Genomic DNA, 25,476 nt, shown 5'->3' on the forward strand with positions numbered 1-25,476 from the left:
GAGGTGCCTCAAAAAACTAAAAATAGAACTCCCATATGACCCAGCAATCCCACTACTGGCCATATACCCAGAGAAAGCAATAATTCAAAAAGACGCATGCACCCCAATGTTCATTGCAGCACTGTTTACAATAGCCAGGACATGGAAGCAACCTAAATATCCATCAACAGGAAAGGATAAAGATGTGGTACATATATACCATGGAATATTACTCAGCCATAAAAAGGAACGAAATTGGGTTATTTGTAGAGACATGGATGGACCTAAAGACTGTCATACAGAATGAAGTAAGTCAGAGAGAGAAAAGCAAATATCATATATTAACGCATATATGTGGAATCTGAAAAAATTGGTACAGACAATCTTATTTACAAAGCAGAAACAGAGGCACAGATGTAGAGAACAAACGTATGGATACCAAGGGAGAAGTGGGGGGATGAATTGGGAGATTGGGATTGACATATATGCACTATTGATACTATGTATAAAATAGATAACTAATGAGAACCTACTGTATAGCACAGGGAACTCTACTCAGTACTCTGTGGTGACCTAAATGAGAAGGAAATCCAAAAAAGAGGGGATATATGTATACATATAGCTGATTCATTGTGCTGTAAAGTATAAACAAACACAATATTGTAAAGCAACTATACTTTGATAAAAAAAATAAAATTGGTCAAAGGACTTGAATAGACTTTCCTCCAAAGAAGATATACAAATAACCAACAAGTACATGAGAAGATGCTCGATATCACCAATCATTAGGGAAATGTGAATCAAATCCACAATGGTATATAAACTCACACCCATTAGAGTGGCTACTATCAAAAAATTAGAAAATAGTGTTAGCAAGGATGTGAAGAAATTGGAACCATCATGCACTGTTGGTGGCAATGTAAAATGGTGTAGCTAATATGGAAAACAGCATGGCAGTTCCTCAAAAAAATTAAAAATAAAATTACCATATGATCCAGTCATTCCACTTCTGGGTATATACCCCAAAAGAATTGAAAGCAGGATCTCAAAGATATTTATACACCCATCATAGCATCATTATTCACAATAGCCAAAAGTTATAAGCAACCCAAGTGTCCATCAGCAATTGAATGGATAAGCAAATATATATATATATACATACAATGGAATATCATTCAACCTTAAAAAGGAAGGAAATTCTGACAAAAGTTACAACATGAATGAACTTTGAGAACATTATGCTAAATGAAACAAGCCAGTCACAAAAAGACCGATACTGTATGATTCCCCTTCTATGAGGTACCTAGAGTTGTCAAATTCATAGAGACAGAACACAGAATGATGGTTGCCATGGGCTGGTCTAAGAGGATAATAGCAGTTGTTTAATGGGGACAGAGTTTCAGTTTTGCAAGATGAAAAGCGTTCTGGAGAATGGGTGGTGGTGATAGTTGCACAACAAAGTGAAAGTACTTAACACTACTGACCTGTGCACTTATTAAGATGGTCAATTTTTTTGTGATGTATATTTTGCCACAACTAAGAATCTTTTAATTAAAAAATTTTTACTGAGCACCTACTTCATATGCTAGGCATGGTGATACAACTCTAAACACTGAACTTATAACCACTGTAATTATAAAAAACGAACACACTTAAGGAGACAAAATTCTAAGAGCAAGAACCAGCAGAGTCAGACAATAGACACAAACCCACAGGAATTCAGAAATGGGTTTATCCAACACAGACCATAAATTTCGGCAGGGATTACAAGCAACTCATGCAGCTCAATATCAAAAAAACAAACAACCCAATCCAAAATTGGGAAGAAGACCTAAACAGACATTTCTCCAAAGAAGATATACAGATGGCCAACAAACCACATGAAAGGATGCTCAACATCACTAATCATTAGAGAAATGCAAATCAAAACTACAGTGAGGTATCACCTCACACCAGTTAGAATGGGCATCATCAGAAAATCTACAAACAACAAATGCTGAAGAGGGTGTGAAGAAAAGGGAACCCTCTTGCACTGTTGGTGGGAATGTAAATTGATACAGCCACTATGGAGAACAGTATGGAGGTTTCTTAAAAAACTAAAAATAGAACTACCATATGACCCAGCAATCCCACTCCTGGGCATATACCCTGAGAAAACCATAATTCAAAAAGAGTCATGTACCACAATGTTCACTGCAGCTCTATTTACAATAGCCAGGACATGGAAGCAACCTACGTGTCCATCGACAGATGAATGGATAAAGAAGATGTGGCACGTATATACAATGGAATATTAAAGGAATATTTAATATTCCATCGTATATATGGAATATAAAAGGAAACCAAAAGGAACCATAAAAGGAAACGAAATTGAGTTATTTGTAGTGAGGTGGATGGACCTAGAGTCTGTCATACAGGGCAAAGTAAGTCAGAAAGAGAAAAACAAATACCGTATGCTAACACATATATATGGAATCTAAAAAAAAAAGGTCATGAAGAACCTAGGGGCAGGACGGGAATAAAGATGTAGACCTACTAGAGAATGGACTTGAGAACACGGGGAGGAGGAAGGGTAAGCTAGGACAAAGTGAGAGAGTGGCATGGACATATATACACTACCAAGAGCTAGTGGGAAGCAGCCGCATAGCACAGGGAGATCAGCTCCGTGCTTTGTGACCACCTAGAGGGGTGGGATAGGGAGGGTGGGAGGGAGACGCAAGAGGGAAGAGATATGGGGATATATGTATATGTATAGCTGATTCACTTTGTGATAAAGCAGAAACTAACACACCATTGTAAAGCAATTATACTCCAATAAAGATGTTAAAAAAAATTTTGGCAGGGAACTAGAAAATTTTAAAAATATCATATCTGGAAAGAACCAAAGATATCGTATCAACAGATGACAGAAAAGGAATTTAATAAGATTGTCTAATGCTCATATTTTCTTTTCAAAAAATTCTCTAAGCAAATGAGGGCTAGGAGGGACCTTCCTTAACCTGGTAACTTGAGGTATTTGGTATCCGGCCTTTAACATCACAGTTGATGGAGAAACATCAGAAGCAAGGAGATAGACACTCTTTCTCTCTGTTTCTATTACATATTGTATTGATGACCCCATCACACTCAGTAAGACCAGAAAAAGAAATGAAGTACAGAGATTAAAACTCACCTGCTGGGACTCCCCTGGTGGCACAGTGGTTAAGTATCTGCCTGCCAATGCAGGGGACATGGGTTCGAGCCCTGGTCTGGGAAGATCTCACATGCCGCGGAGCAACTAAGCCCGCGAGCCACAACTACTGAAGCCTGTGTGCCACAACTACTGAAGCGCCTGCGCCTAGAGCCCATGCTCCGCAACAAAGAGAAGCCACTGCAATGAGAAGCCCTCTCACCACAACAAAGAGTAGGCCCCGCTCGCTGCAACTAGAGAAAGCCTGCATGTAACAACAAAGACCCAACACAGCCAAAAATTAATAAATTAAAAAAAAACAAACAAAGCCTTACCTGCTGATGGTGTGCCTTGCCCAGAGAGGTGCCGAGGGTCTTCCTGGGTCTGTGACCCCTAAGTTAAAGAGGTCCCTGCTTCAGTGTGAGCTGGATATCCAAGGGGTAAGGCTGGCTCCTTCTGAAAGTAAAGAGAAGTCATTCAGATGTCACCAAATGTTCTGGAAACATCTGAATGTCCCTGCTGCTTTCATGACCTGGATACCCTCTCTTCATCAGGACTCAGCCCCTGAACTCCCCTCTACCCCCCAATTTGGGTGCACCCTCCATGCTCCCAAAGCATCACGTGCTGGGGTTCAGCCCTCTCCCAGGCCAGGAACTCCTGGGGTGGGGGTGAGGGCATGTCTCACAAGTGCAGGGAACCATCTAACCATACCCACTGCTCTTCCAAAGGGGGAGATGTCCTTTTAATGAGGGCCACTCGAGGCCTGACCCTGCTGGGCCTACAGCACGCCAGGGGCTATAACAGGGGCCCTCAGCTCGCTTCCAGGAAACGGCGGGAGCTCCCTGTCCTCTGGGCCCACAGCAAAGCCTTACTTCTCTTCTTTTTTCTTTGCAGTTTGAGATTTTGCCTGAGCCAGCACCAGGCTGCCAAAGATTTCAGACTCCCTCTCCTCCTACCACAATCCCATCTCGTCAGCAAGCTCAAGATTCCTGTCTGGGGCAGGACAAGCAGCACGAAATGCCAAGAAACTCAGAGAAGACCAGGAAAGACACAGATCCAGGAAAGAAGGGCTGTTAGGCATTGATTTCAGAATGCCTCTGGGGGCGGTAAAGCCCACACTGGTCTGGGTAATGCTCCACCTCCCTCAACACCTGCCCTGTAATTCCAGGAGGCAGCCTGGCCTGCCTGGCCCAGCTCTGGAGAGCGGAAGCCACTCCAGCAACTGTTCTGCCTGAGATATTTAGTCACTCGCTGGCTGCTGTTTCGGAAGCCTCAGCTGTATGAGCCAGGCTGCCCCGGGTCTCCTAGCCTGGGATTGGCTTCCCCTGCCCTCTTCAGGGTCTCCCCTGAGGCATGAGGATCCTTGAGGGGAAACTGATGGTCCCAAATCCCTTAACCACAAGCCTGGTTGGGTGCCTCCCTCTTTGGGGTAGAGCCTGACTCTAAGACTGAATGCTCCAGGGGGCCGGTTTCCACAGACGTGTGCTCTGCACCTGGGCACTCAGACCCCAAGAGTTACAGCCCTAAAAGTTGTTCACTTTCTTTGGGGGGAGGCTTTTCCCTTGAGTTTTCAACTGAAAAAATAAAGCTGGCAGATTCCAAGAACACGTCCATTAGATTGCTGGGGTTAGCCATCCACTGGAGAGACTGGCAGGGGGTGGGGTGGGGGGTGTTGGGTGGCTGTGAAGCCTGCCCACCAGTAGGGGGTTCCCAGGGCCCTCTCTACACCAAGTCCAGAGTCCAGAGCAAAGGGTGAAGTGTCAGCAATGAGGCATGGGGCCACCAGAGGGCCAGACGCCAGACTGTCCCTGGCCTCCCCACACGTAAATGCCTGGCACACAGCAGATGCTCAGTGAAGTTTAGAAGAAGGAGCTCTAGAGAGTTTTAGAGCTTTTAGGAGTGAATGGGAATCAGGGAGCCGGTCCTGCTCATTCCCACACTCTGGAGGGAAGTGGGAGGTGATGGCTGTCGTGATTGATTGAGCAGATGCCATGTTGCCATGGTTACAACTAGAAGCTCCCAGAGTACAGGCACTGCTCTTTGAAAGACATTTGCTCTTCTCTCAGACTTTATAATAACCCAATGAGGAGTGCACGATCCCCATGTAATAGAAACAGCAGGCTCAGAGAGCCCAGGGGATGTACCCAAGGTCACACAACTAGCAGATGGCCAGGCTGGCGCTGATCCCCAAGGCTGCCCAACAACAACCATCTGCCTTCTACATTCTCAACAGCATTGTGCCGTCTACAGGCACACCTTGTTTTATTGCACTTTGCAGATGTTGTGTTTTTGTTTTTGTTTTTACAAATTGAACGTTTGTGGCAACGCTGCATCGAGGAAATCTATCAGTGCCATTTTTCACAGAGCATTGCTCACGTCGTGTCTGTGTCACATTTTGGTAATTCTCACAGTATTTCAGACGTTTTCATTATTATTATATGTGTTATGGTTTAAATAAGGTATGTACATTGTTTTTTTAGAAGCAATGCTATTGCACACGTAATAGACTACAGTGTAGTATAAACATAACAGACGCAGTGGGAAACCAAAAAATTCACGTGACTTGCTTTATTGCAGCGGTCTGGAACTGAACCCCGGTATCTCTGAGGTGTGCCTGTAGTCTGCCATTTACTTTAAGAAAGAGTCGAATTAACTTTAGCCTTGTCCCAAGCCATAATGTGTAGTGCTTGTTCATCCTTTCCTAATATGCATCAAAACAGCCCATAAGCCGTGTGACGCCCAAGCAGAAATGCACCCACAACTGTCTGAAGTGCTGTGCTAGGCCTTGTTGCTGGGAACTTGGCTCTGGAGGAGGGAAGGAGACAACGGAAGAGAAAACTGGAATGCAGGGGCCTGAGCAGGCCGGAGATAGATGCGCCTACAATCTGAAACCACCTGTAGATTTCTAAAGCTGTGCAATGGCTCAGCGATTTCTGGTCCAGAAAGGAAACTGCAGACTTCCCAGCCTGCCTCCCAGCTCTGTCCCTCACATGCTTACCAGGAACCCAGCAGTGGGCTGGGCACAGTGGGTGCCCCAGGAGGGAGAGCAGTCCTCCCTTCTCGAGGCTGATTTAAGATCAACACTTGGCAATTTGGGGCGTGTGGGTGGCTGTGCATGCACATGTACGGCATTTAAAGAAAAACAGAGAGGGAAGGATTCCATTAAAAATACCTATAAATATTCAACCCTCAGAATGGGAGAAAATATTTGCAAATGAAGCAACTGACAAAGGATTAATCTCCAAAATTTACAAGCAGCTCATGCAGCTCAATAACAAAAAAACAAACAACCCAATCCAAAAATGGGCAGAAGACCTAAATAGACATTTCTCCAAAGGAGATATACAGATTGCCAACAAACGCATGAAAGAATGCTCAACGTCATTAATCATTAGAGAAATGCAAATCAAAACTACAATGAGATATCATCTCACACCAGTCAGAATGGCCATCATCAAAAAATCTAGAAACAATAAATGCTGGAGAGGGTGTGGAGAAAAGGGAACACTCCTGCACTGCTGGTGGGAATGTGAATTGGCACAGCCACTATGGAGAACAGTATGGAGGTTCCTTAAAAAACTACAAATAGAACTACCATATGACCCAGCAATCCCACTACTGGGCATATACCCTGAGAAAACCATAATTCAAAAAGAGTCATGTACCAAAATGCTCATTGCAGCTCTGTTTACAATAGCCAGGAGATGGAAGCAACCTAAGTGTCCATCATCAGATAAATGGATAAAGAAGATGTGGCACATATATACAATGGAATATTACTCAGCCATAAAAAGAAATGAAATTGAGTTATTTGTAGTGAGGTGGATGGACCTAGAGTTTGTCATACAGAGGGAAGTAAGTCAGAAAGAGAAAGACAAGTACCGTATGCTAACACATATATATGGAATCTAAGAAAAAAAAATGTCATGAAGAAGCTAGGGGTAAGACAGGAATAAAGACACAGACCTACTAGAGAATGGACTTGAGGATGTGCGGAGAGGGAAGGGTAAGCTGTGACAACGTGAGAGAGTGGCATGGACTTATATACACTACCAAACATAAAATAGCTAGTGGGAAGCAGCCGCATAGCACAGGGAGATCAGCTCAGTGCTTTGTGACCACCTAGAGGGGTGGGATAGGGAGGGTGGGAGGGAGGGAGATGCAAGAGGGAAAAGATATGGGAACATATGTATATGTATAACTGATTCATTTTGTTATAAAGCAGAAACTAACACACCATTGTAAAGCAATTATACTCCAATAAAGATGTTAAAAAAATACCTATAAGTATTCATACCTACAGCAAACAAAGAGCAGGTACAGATAAATTTCTTTGAAATTGACTCGCCATGAGATAACTTGGTAAAGTGTGCGAGAAGGCAATTCAAAAGTAGAAAAATACAACTGAGGAGTAAACATTAGGCAGAAAATTTAATTTTACTGGTAATCAAATGTGAATGAAAATAGTGATTATAACTTAATCTACTGCAAAATAGATACATAAATAATGACACCCAGAACTGGTAAGGCTGTCAGCAAAACCCATCCCCTCAAATTCTGTAAAGGGCAGTTTCAATTAGTACAACCTCAGTAGCATGTTTTGAAAGTCTTAAAACCATTCGTTCCTTTGACCTAATAAACCCACTCCTGGGCCTTTATCCAAAGCGAGGGAGGGAAGGAAGACATAAATGATTCCAAAAGATTTCAAAATAATTTCATTATTCAAAATAATGGAAAATTAAAAACAGCCAACAGGGAAATGATTTTTTAAAGTTGTATTAGTTGCAAACATTATCTTGAACTCATCTGTCAAAAAGTTCAGCATGAGGCAATGTATCAACATGAAAAAAAGATTAGCCTCCAAGTAAAGCAGAAGACAAGACAGCATAAAAATCTGCACTAATAGTGACTGCATATGGACAAAAGCTGGTAGGGAATAGAGGAAAATGAAAACAGTTCATATAAGAAGGGCAGGACACTGTAGCTGATTATTTTTCTTTTAAAATTTCCTTTATAAATATTATGATGCTTCTTGTCCCAGAGAGTTTTTAAAAATTAAAAAGTAAGGAGGGGGCTTCCCTCGTGGCTCAGTGGTTAAGAATCCGCCTGCCAATGCAGGGGACGTGGGTTCAAGCCCTGGTCCAGGAAGATCCCACATGCCACGGAGCAACTAAACCAGTGTGCCACAACTACTGAGCCTGCACTCTACAGCCCGCGAGCCACAACTACTGAAGCCCGCGTGGCTACAGCCTGTGCTCCGCAACAAGAGAAGCCACCGCAATGAGAAGCCCACGCACCGCAATGAAGAGTAGCCTCTGCTCACCACAACTAGAGAAAGCACGTGCGCAAGGAAGACCCAGTGCAGCCAAAAATGAATGGATAAAATAATTAATTTAAAAAAAAAAAGGAGGGAAGGAGGGAAGAAGGAAGAAAGCAACCCAAGTGTCCATCAATGAATGAATGGATGAAAAAAGTGGTCTTGGGCTTCCCTGGTGGCGCAGTGGTTGAGAGTCCGCCTGCCGATGCAGGGGACACGGGTTCATGCCCCGGTCATGGGAAGATCCCACATGCCGCGGAGCGGCTGGGCCCGTGAGCCATGGCCACTGAGCCTGCACGTCTGGAGCCTGTGCTCCGCAACGGGAGAGGCCACAACAGTGAGAGGCCTGCATACCGCAAAAAAAAAAAAAAATTGGTCTCTCCCATAACATTATGAGATTAGAAATCAACTACAAGAAAAAAAGCTGTAAAAAACACAAACACGTGGAGGCTAAACAGTATGCTACTAAACAACCACGTGGAGGCTAAACAGTATGCTACTAAACAACCAAACAATCAATGGATCACTGAAAAAAATCAAAAGGAAAACCAAAAAATACTTAGAGACAAATGAAAATGAAAACACAATGATCCAAAACCTATGGGACACAGGAAAATCAGTTCTAAGAGGGAAGTTTATAGCACTACAGTCTTACCTCAGGAAACAAGAAAAATCCCAAACAACCTAAACTTAAACCCAAAGCAACTAGAGAAAGAACAAAACCCAAAAGTTATCAGAATGAAAGAAATCATAAAGTTCAGAGTAGAAATAAAGGAAATAGAGACAAAGAAAGCAATAGAAAAGATCAATGAAACTAAAAGCTGGTTCTTTGAAAAGATAAACAAAATTGATAAACCTTTAGCCAGGCTCATCAAGAACAAAGGAAGAGGAAAGGAAATTGGAAATGAAAAAGAAGTTAACAATGGACGTCACAGAAATACAAAGGATCATGAGCAACTATATGCCAATAAAATGGACAATGTAGAATAAATGGACAAATTCTTAGAAAGGTACAATCTCCCAAAACTGAACAATGAAGAAATAGAAAATATGAACAGACCAATCAGAAGCACTGAAATTGAAACTGTATTTTTAAAACTCTCAACGAACAAAAAGTCCAGGACCAGATAGCTTCACAGGTGAACTCTATCAAACATTTAGAGAAGAGTTAACATTTATCCTTCTAAAACTATTTCAAAAAATTGCAGAGGAAGTAACACTCCCAAACTCATTCTGTGAAGCCACCCTGATACCAAAACCAGACAAGGATACCACCACAAAAAAAGAAATTACAGGCCAATATCACTGATGAACATAGTCGCAAAAATCCTCAGCAAACTACTAGCAAATCAAATCCAACAATACATTGAAAGGATCATACACCATAATCAAGTGGGATTTATCCCAGGGATACAAGGATTTTTCAATATCCACAAGTCAGTCAGTGTGATACACCACTTAACAAATTTAGAAGTGAAAACCATATAATCATCTCAATAGATGCAGAAAAAGCTTTTGACAACATTCAATACTCATTTATAATAAAAACTCTCCAGAAAGTGGGCATAGAGGGAACATACCTCAACATAATAAAGGCCTTATATGACAAACCCACAGCTAACATCATATTCAACAGTGAAAAGCTGAAAGCATTTTGTCTAAGATGAGGAACAAGACAAGGACGGCCACTCTCACCACTTTTATTCAACATAGTTTTGCAAGTCCTAGCCACAGCAATCAGAAAAGAAAAAGAAATAAAAGGAATCGGAATTGGAAAAGAAATAAAACTGTCACTGTTTGCAGAGGACATGATACTATACATAGAAAATCCTAAAGAAGCTACCAGAAAACTACTAGAGCTCATCAATGAACTCGGTAAAGTTGCAGGATACAAAATTAATACACAGATATCTATTGCATTTCTATACACTAACAACAAAAGATCAGAAAGAGAAATTAAGGAAACAATCCCATTTACCATTGCATAAAAAAAAAACAAACCTAGGAATAAACCTACCTAAGGAGGCAAAAAGACCAGTACTCAGAAAATTATAAGACACTGACGAAGAAATTGAAGATGACACAAACAGATGGAAAGATACACCATGTTCTTGGATTGGAAGAATGAATATTGTCAAAATGACTATACTACCCAAGGTAATCTACAGATTTGATGCGACCCCTATCAAATTACCAATGGAATTTTTTTTTAACAGATCTAGAACAAAAAAATCTTAAAAATTTGTATGGAAACACAAAAGACCCAGAATAGCAAAGGCAATCTTGAGAAATAAAAATGGAACTAGAGGAATAAGGCTCCCTGACTTCAGACTATACTACAAAGCTACAGTAATCAAAACAGTATGGTACTGGTACAAAAACAGAAATATAGATCAATGGAACAGGATAGAAAGCCCAGAAATAGACCCATGCACCTATGGTCAATTTATCTATGACAAAGGAGGCAAGAATATACAGTGGAGAAAAGACAGTCTCTTCAATAAGTGGTGCTGGGAAAACTGGACAGCTACATGTAAAAGAATGAAATTAGAACATTCTATAACACCATACATAAAAATAAACTCAAAATGGATTAAAGACCTACATGTAAGATCGGATACTATAAAACTCTTAGAGGAAAACATAGGCAGAACACTCTGACATAAATCATAGCGATATCTTTTGGGATCCACCTCCTAGAGTAATGAAAATAAAAGCAAAAATAAACAAATGGGACCTAATTAAACTTCAAAGCTTTTGCATAGCAAAGGAAACCATAAACAAAACGAAAAGACAACCCACAGAATGGGAGAAGATATTTGCAGACGAAGCGACCAACAAGGAATTAATCTCCAAAATATACAAACGTCTTGTGCAGCTCAATATAAAAAAAAACCAAACAACCCAATCAAAAAATGGGCAGAAGATCCAAATGGACATTTCTCCAAAGAGACATACAGATGGCCTAAAAGCACATGAAAAGGTGCTCAACAATGCTAATTATTAGAGAAATGCAAATCAAAACCACAATGAAGTACCACCTCACACTGGTCAGAATGGCCATCATCAAAAAGTCTACCAACAATAAATGCTGGAGAGGGTTTGGAGAAAAGGGAACCCTCCTACACTGTTGGTAGGAATGTGAATTGGTACAGCCACTATGGAGAACTGTATGGAGGTGCCTCAAAAAACTAAAAATAGAGTTGCCATATGATCCAGCAATCCTACTCCTGGGCATATATCTGGAGAAAACCAAGATACATGCACCCCAATGTTCATTGCAGCACTATTTACATAGCCAAGACATGGAAGCAACCTAAATGTCCATCGACAGATGAATGGATAAAGAAGATGTGGTATACACACACACACACGCACACGCACACACACACACAATGGAATATTATTGAGCTATAAAAAGAACAAAATAATGCCATTTGCAGCAACATGGATGGACCTAGAGATTATCACACTAAGTGAAGTAAGGCAGAGAAAGACAAATATCATATGATAACACTTATATGCAGAATCTAAAAAATGATACAAATGAACTTATTTACAAAACAGAAACAGACTCACAGACTTAGGGGAAAAAAACCCAAAAAGACAACTTTTGGTTACCAAAGGGGAAAGGTGGGGCAGAGGGATAAATTAGAAGGTTGGGATTAACATATACGTACTAGTATATATAAAATAGATAACCAAAAAGGACCTATTGTATAGCATAGGGAACTCTACCCAATACTCTGTAATAATCTATATGGGAAAAGAATCTGAAAAAGAATGGATATATGTATAACTAAATCACGTTGCTGTACACCTGAAACTAACACAGCATTGTACATCAACTATACTCCAATATAAAATAAAAATTTTAAAAATAAGAAAGTGGTCTCTCCATGCAATGGAATACTATTCAGCCTTAAAAAGGAAGAAAATTCTGATGCATCTTACAACATGGATGAACTTTGAGGACATTATGCTAAGTGAAGTAAGCCAGACATAAAAGGACAAACGTCATAGAATTCCACTTATCTGAGGTTCCTAGAGTAGTTAAACCCTTAGAGACAGAAGGTAGGTGAGGGTTGCCAGGGCAGGAGAGAGAGCGAAGGGTACTTAGGGTTTAAGGAGTATAGAGTGTCAGCTGGGGAAGACCAAAATGTTCTGGAGATGGATGGCGGCGAAGGTTGCACAACACCGTCAATGTATTTAATGCCACTGAATTATCCACTTAAAAATGTTTAAAATGGTAAATGTTATATGTATTTTACTACAATTTTTTTTAACAGAAAAAAGAAAGGAAGGAAGAGGCTCAAAGGATTTTTTTTCTGAAATTGAGGGGCTGGGGAGCAACGACCAGTGCATGTTTATAGGGACAGAAGCCTAGAGGGTGTGCGAAGGTAGACACAGCAGTGAGTGAGGAGGAGGAGGAAGGAGGTAGAGGCAGCTTGGTGAGGAAGCAAATACCCTTTCCTACTTGAAGGTGGAGTTCTAGTTTCAGGGAAAATAACATGCAAGCCATTTGCTGGCAGAAACTTGTGTAAGGAAGGGAAAAATTGCTTTTCTCTCTTCCCATCTTAGGTTCATTGGCTGGGGCCCTGTAAGTGAGACTGAGCAAAGACAGACAGAAACAGAAGTTTGCTAGCACCTGCATCAGGCATGCACATGGGAGCACTCAGAGATGAGTAGCTCAAAGGAGTGGTTAGCACTTGGGCTTATGTAGCATCGTAACAAAAGAACAATACATTTTTAGAAAAGTGACCAGATAAAGGAAAAGGACTTGGAGCGTCTACGGGCAGTAAATTGTGGTGGGAGGGTAAATATATGGGGAGCTAGGGGTAGAGAAAGGCTAGTTTTTGGCAGGATTTGTTATGTAGATTACTCTGTGCAGACAAGGGCCTAGTGTTGTCTCCAGTAATTAACCTCTGTCCCTCTGGTAGAGAGAGGAGGGGAGACACATTCACATATTACGTCCTGCTTTCAGGCGAATAAGGGGAGGGCAGAGCTTTTCTTATATCTGCTTCTTCTCAACTGCCTTCAGCTCAAAATAACCTAATTTACACCGAAGTAGCATATTTTGGGGTGCCATGTTCTGCTCCCCTTCACCACCATCAGTCTCACTCTTGCCATGTGTTGGGGTTACGACCAAATTAAAGGGTGGCTATTGTTTAAGTGTGAGCCTGAGTTTTACAACAGAAGTGGAAGAGGAAAAACAGTTCATGTTGACCCTTGTCAAGTGAGGAGGAAAGTGACCCAGTCAACCCACATCTTATGAAAAACTTAGTCAGCTTTTATTACCTAACGTCGCTTTTCAATTCTTTTTAAAGACAGGGAAGGAGTGGGTGGAAATGAGGTCACGCTGAAGCACTCTGGCCAGTATACTTGGAATTGAGCTGCCCGGAGAGGAGCAAGACGCTTGACTGTCTAACAAAGATGCTTTCCAGTGAGTTCCTGCTGCCCCAGGGGGTCTGGGATGTGATGTGTGTCTTAGTGTATTTCTCCTTGGAAGCATGTGTCCATTTCCTGAATGTAAAAGTTTTCACAAATTAATAAATGAACAGAAAAATGCTGACCTTAAGTCAATCCAAAAGTTGTTTTATTGGGGGTGGGGGGTGTTGAGCTAATCAAGATGAGAAGGGGACAACCAAGGCTGACTGTCTATGCAAAAAAAATTTGAAAACTTAGAGGAAATGGATATTTTCTAGGGGGAAAAAAAGTACCCACAAATACCAAAACAGAAAGTATCTAACTAGACTACAAGAAACTTCAACCATCTCCCAAGCCCCCGTGGTGGTGGCGGTGAGGAACAGAGCCTGATCTCAGGCAGGGATGGTTTCCCAGGTGAGGTCAGCCAGTTTAAATGCTAACTCCAATGCTATTTAAACTGCTCCAGGGCCTAGAAGAAGAAGAAACACTTCCAAATTCTTGATCAGGAACCTGTAGAACACTGATGCCAAAAGCCAACAACTATAGCACAACAAAGGAAAACCACAGGCCAATTTCATTTATGTAAAAATCAGTGCAAAAGTCCAAAATAAAAGATTAGCAAATAAAATCCACAGGAACATCGAAAGGGAAAAATCACCAGAACCGAGCGAGACTTGTACAGTACGACAAGGACGGTTTGATATTAGGACATCTTTTAATTCACTTTATATTAATATATTAGAGAAGAAAAATCATGATTGTAACAGATGTTAAATGGCATTTGACAATATTTACCCATTTGTTAGAAAATCTTTCACAGAATCAGAAAAGGGATACTTCATTAACATGATAAAACTACACACACAAACGAACGCACACACATCCAGCCGAAATTCAGCATCATTTGTGATGGCTGGAAGCAACAAGTTCCCATGAGACTCTGGAACAAAAGAATGCCCTGCACCACTACTTTGTTTGGAAGTTTCTAACTGATGAAAGTAGGCAAGAGAAAAAATAAGCAATTTAAGGAGAAAGAAAGAGGTGAAATAATTATGTTTACTCTGGAAACTCCAAGAGAAGCAACCAAAAATGTGGCAGGCAGTGAGAGATTTCTCTAAGGGGTCAGCTAGAGAAGTAACCGACCAAAACAACTAGCTTTCCTATGTACAAACGGCAAGCAGCTGGAAAAGTTAACAGAAGAATATATCCCGCTTACAACAGCACCCCTCCTCAGTAAACCTCCCAGAAATAAATGCACAAAGATGTGTACGATCTATGTGAAGAAATCTATTAAAAGCTGCGAGGGATGTAAAACACTACAAATGCAAAGAAAGCCATACTGCGTATGTTCTGATCTAGAAAGGTTCAACACTACAAAGATATAACTATCAATACCAAGCGTTAGGGAGTGTGTGGGACTGGAGCTCTCACGCATGCTTGTGGGAATGTAAGATGGTGTGGCCACCCTGGGAAACTAGCAATTTCTTAAAAGTTAAACATAAATTTACCATATGGCTCAATGATTCCACTCCCAGGTATCTACTCGAGAGAAATGAAAATGTACACTCACACAAAGACTTGTGCACAAACGCCCATCAGCTGTTAAATGAATAAACAAAAGGCAGCATGTCCACACTACAGGATGCCACTCAGCAATAAAAAGGAACAGAGATGAATCTTAAAAACATGGTGCTAAGTGAAAGACAGATGCAAAGACCACATGTTGTATGATTCCATTTATATGAAATGTCCAGAAAAGGAAATTAGACAGAAAGAGAAAACAGGTTGTTGTTGCCTAAGGATGTGGATAGAGAAAGTGGCTGCAAATGGGCACAGGGAATTTTCTTGGGTGATGGAAATGTTCTAAAATATGTAAAGATGGCAGCACAACTCTAAATTCACTAAACATCATTGAAACGTACACTTAAAATGAGTGATTTTTATAGTATAAAAATAAAGCCATTAAAAAGGTAACTTCTCGGGGCTTCCCTGGTGGCGCAGTGGTTGACAGTCCGCCTACCGATGCAGCGGACACGGGTTCGTGCCCCGGTCCGGGAAGATCCCACATGCCACGGAGCAGCTGGGCCCGTGAGCCATGGCCGCTGAGCCTGCGCGTCCGGAGCCTGTGCTCCGCAACGGGAGAGGCCACAACAGTGAGAGGCCCTTGTACCGCAAAAAAAAAAAAAAAAAAAAAAAAGAATTAAGAAAAAAATTAACTTCGTAAATTTAACATACAAATAACATGATCTCAATAAAAATACCCCACAGGGATATACATGCATGTATGTGTATATGTTCATGCATATTTTTTAAACTAGACAAGCTGATTCTAAAGTTTATGAAACTTTTGGGCTTCCCTGGTGGCACAGTGGTTGAGAATCCACCTGCCAATGCAGGGGACACGGGTACGAGCCCTGGTCCGGGAAGATCCCACATGCTGCGGAGCAACTAAGCCCGTGCACCACAGCTACTGAGCCTGTGCTCTAGAGCCCATGAGCCACAACTACTGAGCCTTCGTGCTGCAGCTACTGAAGCCCGCGAACCTAGAGCCTGTGCTCCGCAACGAGAGAAGTCACAGCAATGAGAAGCCCACGCACCACAACAAAGAGTAGCCCCCACTCTCCACAACTAGAGAAAGCCCGTGCGCAACAACGAAGACCCAACGCAGCCAAAAATAAATAAATTTATAAAAAAATAAAGTTTATGAAATTTTAAACAACCAGAAAATTTCTGAAAAGAAGAATAATGAAGTAAAACTAACCCTACTAGATACTAAATCAGATTATACTACAGTAATTAAAACAATTTCATACCAACAAGTATCCATGCATGTATACATATGTATAACAAATCAATGGCACAGAAGAAAAAGTCAAATACACATAATACATTCAAAAATTTAGTATATAAATAAGACTTTATTTCAAATCAGTGGAGAGGGGGCACTCTCTAGTTACTGGTACTAGAACAACTGGGTAGCGTCTGGGGTAAAACTTGTTAGGTCCCTCTACCTTATTCCTTCCACCAAAATAAATTCTGAATGAGTAGATGATTTAAACATAAAAAATTAAACAGTAAAAGTACTAGAAGAAACTTTTTAAACCATCTCTTGTTAGGGAAGTCCTTTCTAAGCATGACTCAAAACCCAGAAATCATATATATATATATATATATATATATATATATATATAAAAATATATATATATATATATATAAATAAAATAAAAAGTTGTAGAAGTTTGCATGGCCAGCCCCAAAGGATTATCCCTCCCCCATCATAAACAACTCTAAAAGTAAACAGTATATATATACCAGTTGTTTGCAGGAATTGGGCAGTGCAGCACAGAACTGCAATCCTTGAGAGAAGGGAAGTACATGAGATAAAATCTCACCAAGGCTTTCTTTGGAAAGGAGCACTTTCCAAACTGCTGAGTGAGGATGTACAGTTGAAATAGAAAGCAGCAGTCTTGTTAACTGGAGGAAATAGAGATCAGAGTTCAAGGATGCTAGGGAATCTGGGACTTCCAGGACAAGGCACAGAGCGGGAAGGAGCCGCACAGAAGGAGGCACAGAAATCTGCACAGGGGATCCTCAGATCGTTGGCCAAATTCTAACCCATGCTTGTATACAGTGAGACTCTATGAGTTGTAGTGGAAAACCCATTCTAACAAAGTTGAAAACCAAGCCTTGATATGTTCAAAGGTGATCAGTCACTAATTTAACTCTCTGCAGGAACAAAACTCAACATTTTTTAGAGGAAGATAACATATCTGGAATTTTTACATGTTATCCACAATGCTCAGCATACAATCCAAATTACTAGCTGTGTGAAACAGGAACACACTGTTCATAAAAGCAGATCCATGCGTGACCCAGATGTTGGAATTAGCAGACAAGGACTTTAAAGTATGTTAAAGGGCTTCCCTGGTGGCGCAGTGGTTGAGAGTCCACCTGCCGATGAGGGGGACACGGGTTCGGGTCCGGGAAGATCCCACATGCCGCGGAGCGGCTGGGCCCGTGAGCCATGGCCGCTGAGTCTGCGCATCCGGAGCCTGTGCTCTGCAACGGGAGAGGCCACAACAGTGAGAGGCCCGCGTACCACACACACACACACACAAAGAAGTCGTTCACACCTAAGAGAAATGATCCTATGTGGAAGCCCAAATCTGCAGAACAGGATGAGAAACAATCCAAAGAACTGATTTTTACAAGTGTTTTACTCCTGCTAATCTGAACTGGGAAGGAAAGGATAAGAAATTTTACCCTCCTCTCTCGACTGGGCACTACAGAGAGATCTGGAAGAGCTCACTTTGGTAAGAATTTTTATCCTCCACTGGCTTCTGCCAGTTTACTCAGAATCCCATCTTCAGGCTCCAGAGCAAGTAGGGCATCCCAGTGGGTCTCATCTGGGTCACCAGAAACTGAAGGGGAGAAAACATAATTTTCCCTCTATCCTTCCTAGTTCTTAGCTGAGACTTTTGTAATAAAAGACAGATTAACAACAGAAAAATGAATAGAAGTTTATTAATACGTCTACCTCATGTAAACATGGGAGATACTTGGGGGGAAAAATGAGTTAACACCCCAGGTGACCGAAGCCACCAGCTTAAATGCTATCCTCAGCTAAAGACGAAAGATGTGGAGAAGTCAGTTGTGGGGAGGTTACCAGGAAAAGCATAGTTAACAAGGGTAAGAGAGGGAGGCACCCTTACAAATAGAGATTTCCTTTAAAATTGTAAATTTCCCTACAAAAGGGTAACTTCTGCTCTGTTTTGAAGGTTTCTCATGTATCTGCTATTTCTCAAAATAATCAGCTCAAAATAATCCTATGTCAAAGAAACGTATCTTGGGGTGGCATATTCTGTTACCCTTCAGTACTTTTGGATGGAATGGTTAAAAACTGAGAAATGGGCTTTTTTAATGAGGAATACCAAATACTACACTATCTGTTCCCTAACTTCCAAGTAAATGTTTCTGTTTCCTAGGAGCCAGGCACAGCTCTGAGATTCCTGTTTCATTAGGTGTTAGGAGTCCCTTTTTCCAAAAACTAGAAACAACCAACTGCCCATTGACTGATGAATAGATAAACAAAATATGGTCTCTCCATGCAATGGAATATAATTCAATCATAAAAAGGAATGAAGCACTGACATGCTATCACATTGATGGGCCATGAAAACATTATGCTAAGTGAAAGAAGTGTGAAAATTAAACCAGAAACCTCATTTAAAATGGAGTCAGGAGGCCTGAAGGGGGAGTTCTCATGCCCCACTACTGGATGTCAATCCCAGACCCCAATAGGAGGGGATGTACCTTGCATCTCCACAGTACTACTTTACTACCCCAGCAGAAGGAAGATTTTCTCCTCACCCAGCAACTGCCCAGCCAATGAGAGACTGTCACAATTCAGCGAGTGAAAAGCCACTACACTTCAAACTCCCAGTTTCCTCCAATGGACTCTTTGTTTATAACAGCCCCTCCCAACTCTCCTTTCTCCTCTATACAAGAACCTGCCTCTCTTTTGTTCTCTATACTTGCCTGTGGTTCGCCATGGATTGCATGTCCTGAATTGCAATTCTTTGCTGTTCCCTACTAAACCTATTTTACTGGTAAAATAATTGGCTGTTTTATTGTTTTAGGTCAACAGAAGCCAGACACAAAATGCCACGTTATATGATTCCGTGTACAGGATATGTCCAGAACAGATAAACCCAAAGGGACAGAAAGTAGATTCATGGTTGTCAGGGCATGAGGGGGATGGGAGGACTGTGGGGAGATGATGGGTATAGAGTTTCCTTCAGGGGTGATGGAAATGTTCTGGAATTAGTGGTGAGGGTCGCACAACCTTATGAATACACTAAAAACACTGAACTGTACACTTTAAAGGGGTGAATTGTATATTATGTGAATTATACCTCGATTCTTTAAGAAAGACTAGTAGGAGAAGGAAAGTGCTGCAAATGGTATTTTGGTTTCATAATAAAACAAGGGATTTTCAAAAAAAAAAAAAGAAAGGAAGGAAGGAAAAGAAAAAGAAATCTCTTTCAGTCTCTGCAGACTTCTTTCATCCCCCCATCCACCCACCCAGAGAATCTATTGTGTGCTCCCACCCAATCAGATAAAAGGCCTTTGTTTGCCTTTGAATTTGGAGCCCAGCGGGTAAAATAGAAATGGGTCCCAAGTAAAGAGAGGGGAGTCCCGCAGCCCCACTTAGATCTGAGCCTCCCATACTCCATGACTCACTTTACTCAGTAACAGCCTTCCCTTCCTGTTTACCATCTGCAAGAAAGAATAAAGTGGCACTCGTTTTTCCTTTTTCGCCAATAATTTATATATGCCAAACTTTGCAAACAATGGTTTCCTTAGCAACCTCTGACCCAGTCTCTTCAGATACAAATTGCTCTCCAGGTGAACTGTCCTTTTCCAGCCAATCTAAGTTTATTTTGAAATCTCACTTAAGACAGAAAAGTTGAGGTTTTCACAAAGGTTGGCCATGGGCAAAGCATTAGCAGGAATGCCCAGGGCTGAGGGCCAAAGGCCAAGGAAACAAGGAGTAAGTGCTTTTACCATGTTTTAGTTTAGCCTTCCATGCCCATGGTTAGTAAGGTCTGGCAGTAATGGATTTGCTTTTGAAGTTCATCAATTTGGTCTGTTTTCTCCAGTAGCAGTAAAAAAAAAAAAAAAAAAAAATATGCATAATCCAAAATCACAGGACAAATTAGGAAAAAAAAAGTGGTTTTGGAAAATGTTGACTTGGGGAGTGACAATTGTAACACATCATTGTCTGGTTTTACTTTGAACCCTGGGAAAGATGATCAGACCAGGTGTCCACGCTCAGGGACCTTCTGTTCTAGAGAAAAGACGCTGCCTGGAACCCTGCCCCCCCTTTGTCACTGCATGTCACACTCAGCCCAACTCTCAGCTCTGCTCATCTCACCAGCCTTCCCCAACCAACAGTCTAGAAAAGAGACGTGTCCACTCACCCAAAGGGTAGGGTGGTCACCCGAGTACTGTGGACCAGCTGCCTGCCTTGTGCTCTCTCTCCAGACCAGGGCTGGCTTCACAGGTGAGCAAAGTGTACAGCCAGGGCCCTGCGCTCAGAAGGACGCGCACACTTTCCTGCATGCTCTGTGTCACCATCTTGATTCTTAATTTTTTTTTTTTTTTGGCTGCACCGCGTGGCATGCAGGATCCTAGTTCCCCAACCAGGGATTGAACCCATGCCCTCTGCAGTGGAAGTGTGGAGTCTTAACCACTGGACCGCCAGGGAAGTCCCTTGAATCTTAATTTTTGAATGAGGGGCCCTGCATTTTCATTTTATACTGGGCCCACCAAATCTGGTGGCAGGTCCTGCTTCAGAGCTGTTTAACGCAGGTCCTCAGGTGACTGGAACAGGTCAGAGTGTCCATAAAACAAGGGGCTGGCCAGCCATGGGACCCCTCCCAACAGGGAGACCCATCCCTGGCTCTAGAATCACTGTCTCGGAGCCACTTCCTAATGGAGCCTTAAACAGCTTGGTAACCGACCCCGAGACTATTTTCAGATTGGCAGCTCACCGCTGCAAGAGCAGGTCTGTTTCACATAGCTGTGGCATTAATAGTAACAAGAGGGGCCAGTGCCAAAGGACTAGGACCTGTTGTACGCGTTCTATGCTAAAAATTCCTGGGAGGCACAGGACCAAGTCTGTCCTTATGGTGTTACTCTAAGTGGCATGTCCTGAGCACAAGACCTGACCATCCTCTTCATCTGTGTTGGAGCACCTCTCAGGGGTGTACAAAGGCGATGTTTGCAGGATGGCTGGTAGCACCCAGCGGTTGGCCAGCTGTGCCTCAGTGGCCCTGGTGGATCAAACCCACAACCCAGCCTAGTCACCCTGGGCTCCAAGCCATTCCCAGCTGCGTGTCGGGATCTGAAAGGCCCTTCCTTTCCCGAGAAGCCTCTTCTGGAAGGAAGTGAAGACAGAGAGGAAACCACAAACCCTTATAACTCTAATAGCAGAGTCACCTTTTGGCCCACGGCCCCCTCCTAGAGACACGCTAGGTGGGGGTGGGGTGGAGGGATGGGGGAGGGAGCTGCATGTGCTGCATTTCATCCTGAAACCACCCTGGGGAGGGGAGGGTGTCATTCTCCCATCTTTTTTTTTTTTTTTTGGCGGTACGTGGGCCTCTCACTGTTGTGGCCTCTCCCGTTGCGGAGCACAGGCTCCGGACGCGCAGGCTCAGCGGCCATGGCTCACGGGCCTAGCTGCTCCGCGTCATGTGGGATCTTCCCGGACCGGGGCACGAGCCTGTGTCCCCTGCATTGGCAGGCGGACTCTCAACCACTGCGCCACCAGGGAAGCCCCATTCTCCCATCTTATAAGCAACGCCATAGTGGCTGTGAGAGATGAAGCCCAGGCACTGAGAGAGGCCAGCAAAGCCGGGACAGGGACATGCTGAGTCTCTCTGACCTGGGGGCCTGAGGTGGGCCATTTGTTTCTACACCACCTGGACCAGAGGAGCGGTGGTGTTAGCCAGGCCTGAGTTTCACTCTGCTGACAGAGGCTTCCCTCTTAAGGACACTGGTGGGGCAGGGCCCAGCCAGACCATCTGTCCCTGGGAACATTCTCTTACAGAGAAATCTAGCAAGGAAGTGACCGTGGGACCATCAACTTCTGCATCTCTGAAAAGAACTTCGTAAAAGAATGGAAGGACGCAAGCACTGTGCTTACGATCAAAGGCTCAGGGGTTTCTCAGCTCAGAGAGGACTGTCGGCAGTTTCCTTTTCCTGTCTGGGTCCCAAATTCTGCCTCCAGATTTCTCAGTTCCAAAGGCTAACTTTAAAGCCAGAATCAACCCCTACTCTCTACTATGCCTGACACCTACCCCTTGGCCCTCGCCAGGAAGGCTGGTGACCCACCAGGTCTTTGCTCCCCTAGACCGAGCTGGCAACAGCTGCAGGACTCTCAGACGCAGGCATGAGCTCTTTGCCCCCTTTTTCACCGTAATGACCACCTGGGAGCCTATTAGGCCCCCTTAAACCTTCTGGGAACACTTAAGGCCTGAGCACTGCAAAAAGGATTAAGGCAACCGAGAAGAGGCATGTTTTTCCAATTAGTTATAAACCACCCATATTGGAACTTTTGCAAAAACTGGCCACTCGCTTATGCATTATCCACGATTCCTCATTCTTTCTTTCTGCATTAATAAGTTCACAAGGTTTTCAGGCAGACTTGGTACTAAAGGCCCATAACCATGGGCTAAACATGGAATAAACCATGGCAAAATGCCTACACCAGAATCCCAACACCAAAAGTCCCATCTTCCGTGAGCCGTGCAACGAGGGAGGAGATGGAAATTAACCTCTACCTACCAAATGTTCCCCACCTCGGGCTATTAACACAGTCCAATGCGTGCAATTACCTTTATTTTGGATTTGGATATACATTTTACTATGCGCATACGTTTTTAAAAAGATTTTCCCTGCTGACATTTCTACCCCCTGTCAAGTCCGGTCCAGCCTGCCAAGAAGGGGAGACCAAGGTCCCAAGCCATGAGCTCATTCTCCTTAAAGAGCCATGTAAGAAAGGCAGGGAATGTGGGGAAAGCAGGGGAAACGCCATTCTCACGTCTACGAAGTAGGTCTGACAATGGATAGGGCGGCTCTGGCAGCAGAAAGAGAACAGCAGGAATGCCAGAGCATCAGTGCCAGATACAGGCCGCCTGGTGAGCTAACAAGGTCATTCTGATTCCCCTTTTGCAGATGAGGAAACAGGCTCGAAGAGGCTGTGTGTCCCAGGCCACACACACTTTGAGTGGTGGTGGAGCTGGGCGCTGAAACCATGTTGTCTGTCTCTAGAACCTGCTTGACCCCTTATGCTGCTGCACCCAGTGGGTCCTTGTGATGGACAGAATTCTAAGATGCCCCCTCCCTAGAGTCCCACCCTTGGTGTGTACACATCTTCTCCCCAGTCATTCAATCCAACACTAATCTAGGTGTGGCTGTGAAGGGAATTTAGAGATGTAATGAAAGTCCCAAATCAGCTGACCTTGAGACAGATGGGCCTGACCTTATCATATGAGCCCCTTAAACTGGGGCTGAGAGGACAAATGAAATCAGATTGGAAGCACGAGAAGAATTTGACACTGTTTGGGGCTTGAAGATGGGGAGGGATACATGGCAAGGAATGAGGATGGCCCAGGAGCTAAGAGCAGTCCCCAACTTACAGCCAGCAAGGGAAGGGGACCTCAGTCCTGCAAATGCAACAGTGCCGCATCAGAGAAGCTGCTGAGTTTGGGCCGATTTGTTAGGAGGCACTACAGTCCCTGACCAATGGTCTGGAGCACCAGTCCCGGCTGTCACACCTTCCAAAGACTGCACGCTCAATGCCTCTCCAGGCCCCCGAGGCCTCACGCTGCCCCTTCGGGCTCCCACAGGCCCTTAGAGCACCATTCTTTTCTGCAGGAACCAGGTAAGTGCAGTGAGAAGAGGACTGCCCTTGGAATTAGAAAATTCTGAGCAAGTCTTGAGCCTCTCAGGGCCTCACCTGCTTTAACTGCTGACCTCAGGGTGAGCCAGACAGCTCTACACCTGTGCCACCCAAGACTACCTGTAGCCATTAGCCACAAATGGCTGTTTAAATTCAAATTCATGAAAATTAACTAGAATTAAAAATTCAGGGGCTTCCCTGGTGGCGCAGCGGTTGAGAGTCTGCCTGCCGATGCGGGGGACACGAGTTCGTGCCCCGGTCCGGGAAGATCCCACGTGCCGCGGAGCGGCTGGGCCCGTGAGCCATGGCCGCTGAGCCTGTGTGTCCGGAGCCTGTGCTCCGCAACAGGAGAGGCCACAGCAGTGAGAGGCCCGCGTACCGCAAAAAAAAAAAAAAAAAAAATTCAGTTTGGTGAGTTGGCTTGCCAGATAAAATACAGGGCTCCCAGTTAAATTTGAATTTTAGGTAAATAGATCATTTTTTAGTATAACCAAGTCCCAAATATTGCATGGGACATACTTATACTAAAAGAAGTTTTCGTTTCTCAAATTCAAATTTAATTGGCCAGCCTTATTTTTTTTTACTAATTCATTTTTCAGAACAGTTTTAGATCTACAGAAAAATCATGACAACAGCAGAGTTCCCAAATACCTCACACCCAGTACCCATTACTACTGTCTTACATTCATATGGTACATTTGTTGCAATTAATGGACCAATGTTACTATGTTATTATTAATGAAAGTGCATACTCTATTCAGATCTTAGTTTTTTCCTAGTGTCCTTTTTCTGTTCCATGATCCCATGTTACTTTGAGTCATCACGCCAGCTTGCCCTGGCCATGACAATTTCTCAAGCTTTCCTTATTTTGATGACCTTGACAGTTCTGCAGAATGTTTAGTAGAATGTCCCTCAACTGGGATTTGTCTGATGGTTTTCTCATGAGGAGACCAGGGGTTATGGGTTTGGGGGAGGAAGATCACAGAGGTTAAGTGCTGTTCTCATCACATCAGACCAAGGGCACATGCCTTCTTTCTTTCCTTTTTTTTTTTGGCCACGCAGCACAGCATGCGGGATCTTAGTTTCTCCACCAGGGATTGAACCCATGCCTCTTGC

The 25,476-nt window shown here is 43.1% G+C and overlaps 1 long non-coding RNA gene across 1 annotated transcript in view; it reads right to left on the bottom strand.

Annotated features, from left to right (window-relative positions):
* Positions 1-2,738: 2,738 nt before the first annotated feature.
* Positions 2,739-25,476, bottom strand: part of LOC141276491 (uncharacterized) — a 59,776-nt gene continuing 37,038 nt past the window's right edge. The window contains exon 3 of the long non-coding RNA XR_012326116.1: positions 2,739-3,604. This is a non-coding gene — a long non-coding RNA (uncharacterized lncRNA). The remainder of the gene's footprint in view (positions 3,605-25,476) is intronic.

This window comes from Tursiops truncatus, chromosome 15, assembly GCF_011762595.2.
Source record: "Tursiops truncatus isolate mTurTru1 chromosome 15, mTurTru1.mat.Y, whole genome shotgun sequence".
Taxonomy (NCBI): Eukaryota; Metazoa; Chordata; class Mammalia; order Artiodactyla; family Delphinidae; genus Tursiops; species Tursiops truncatus.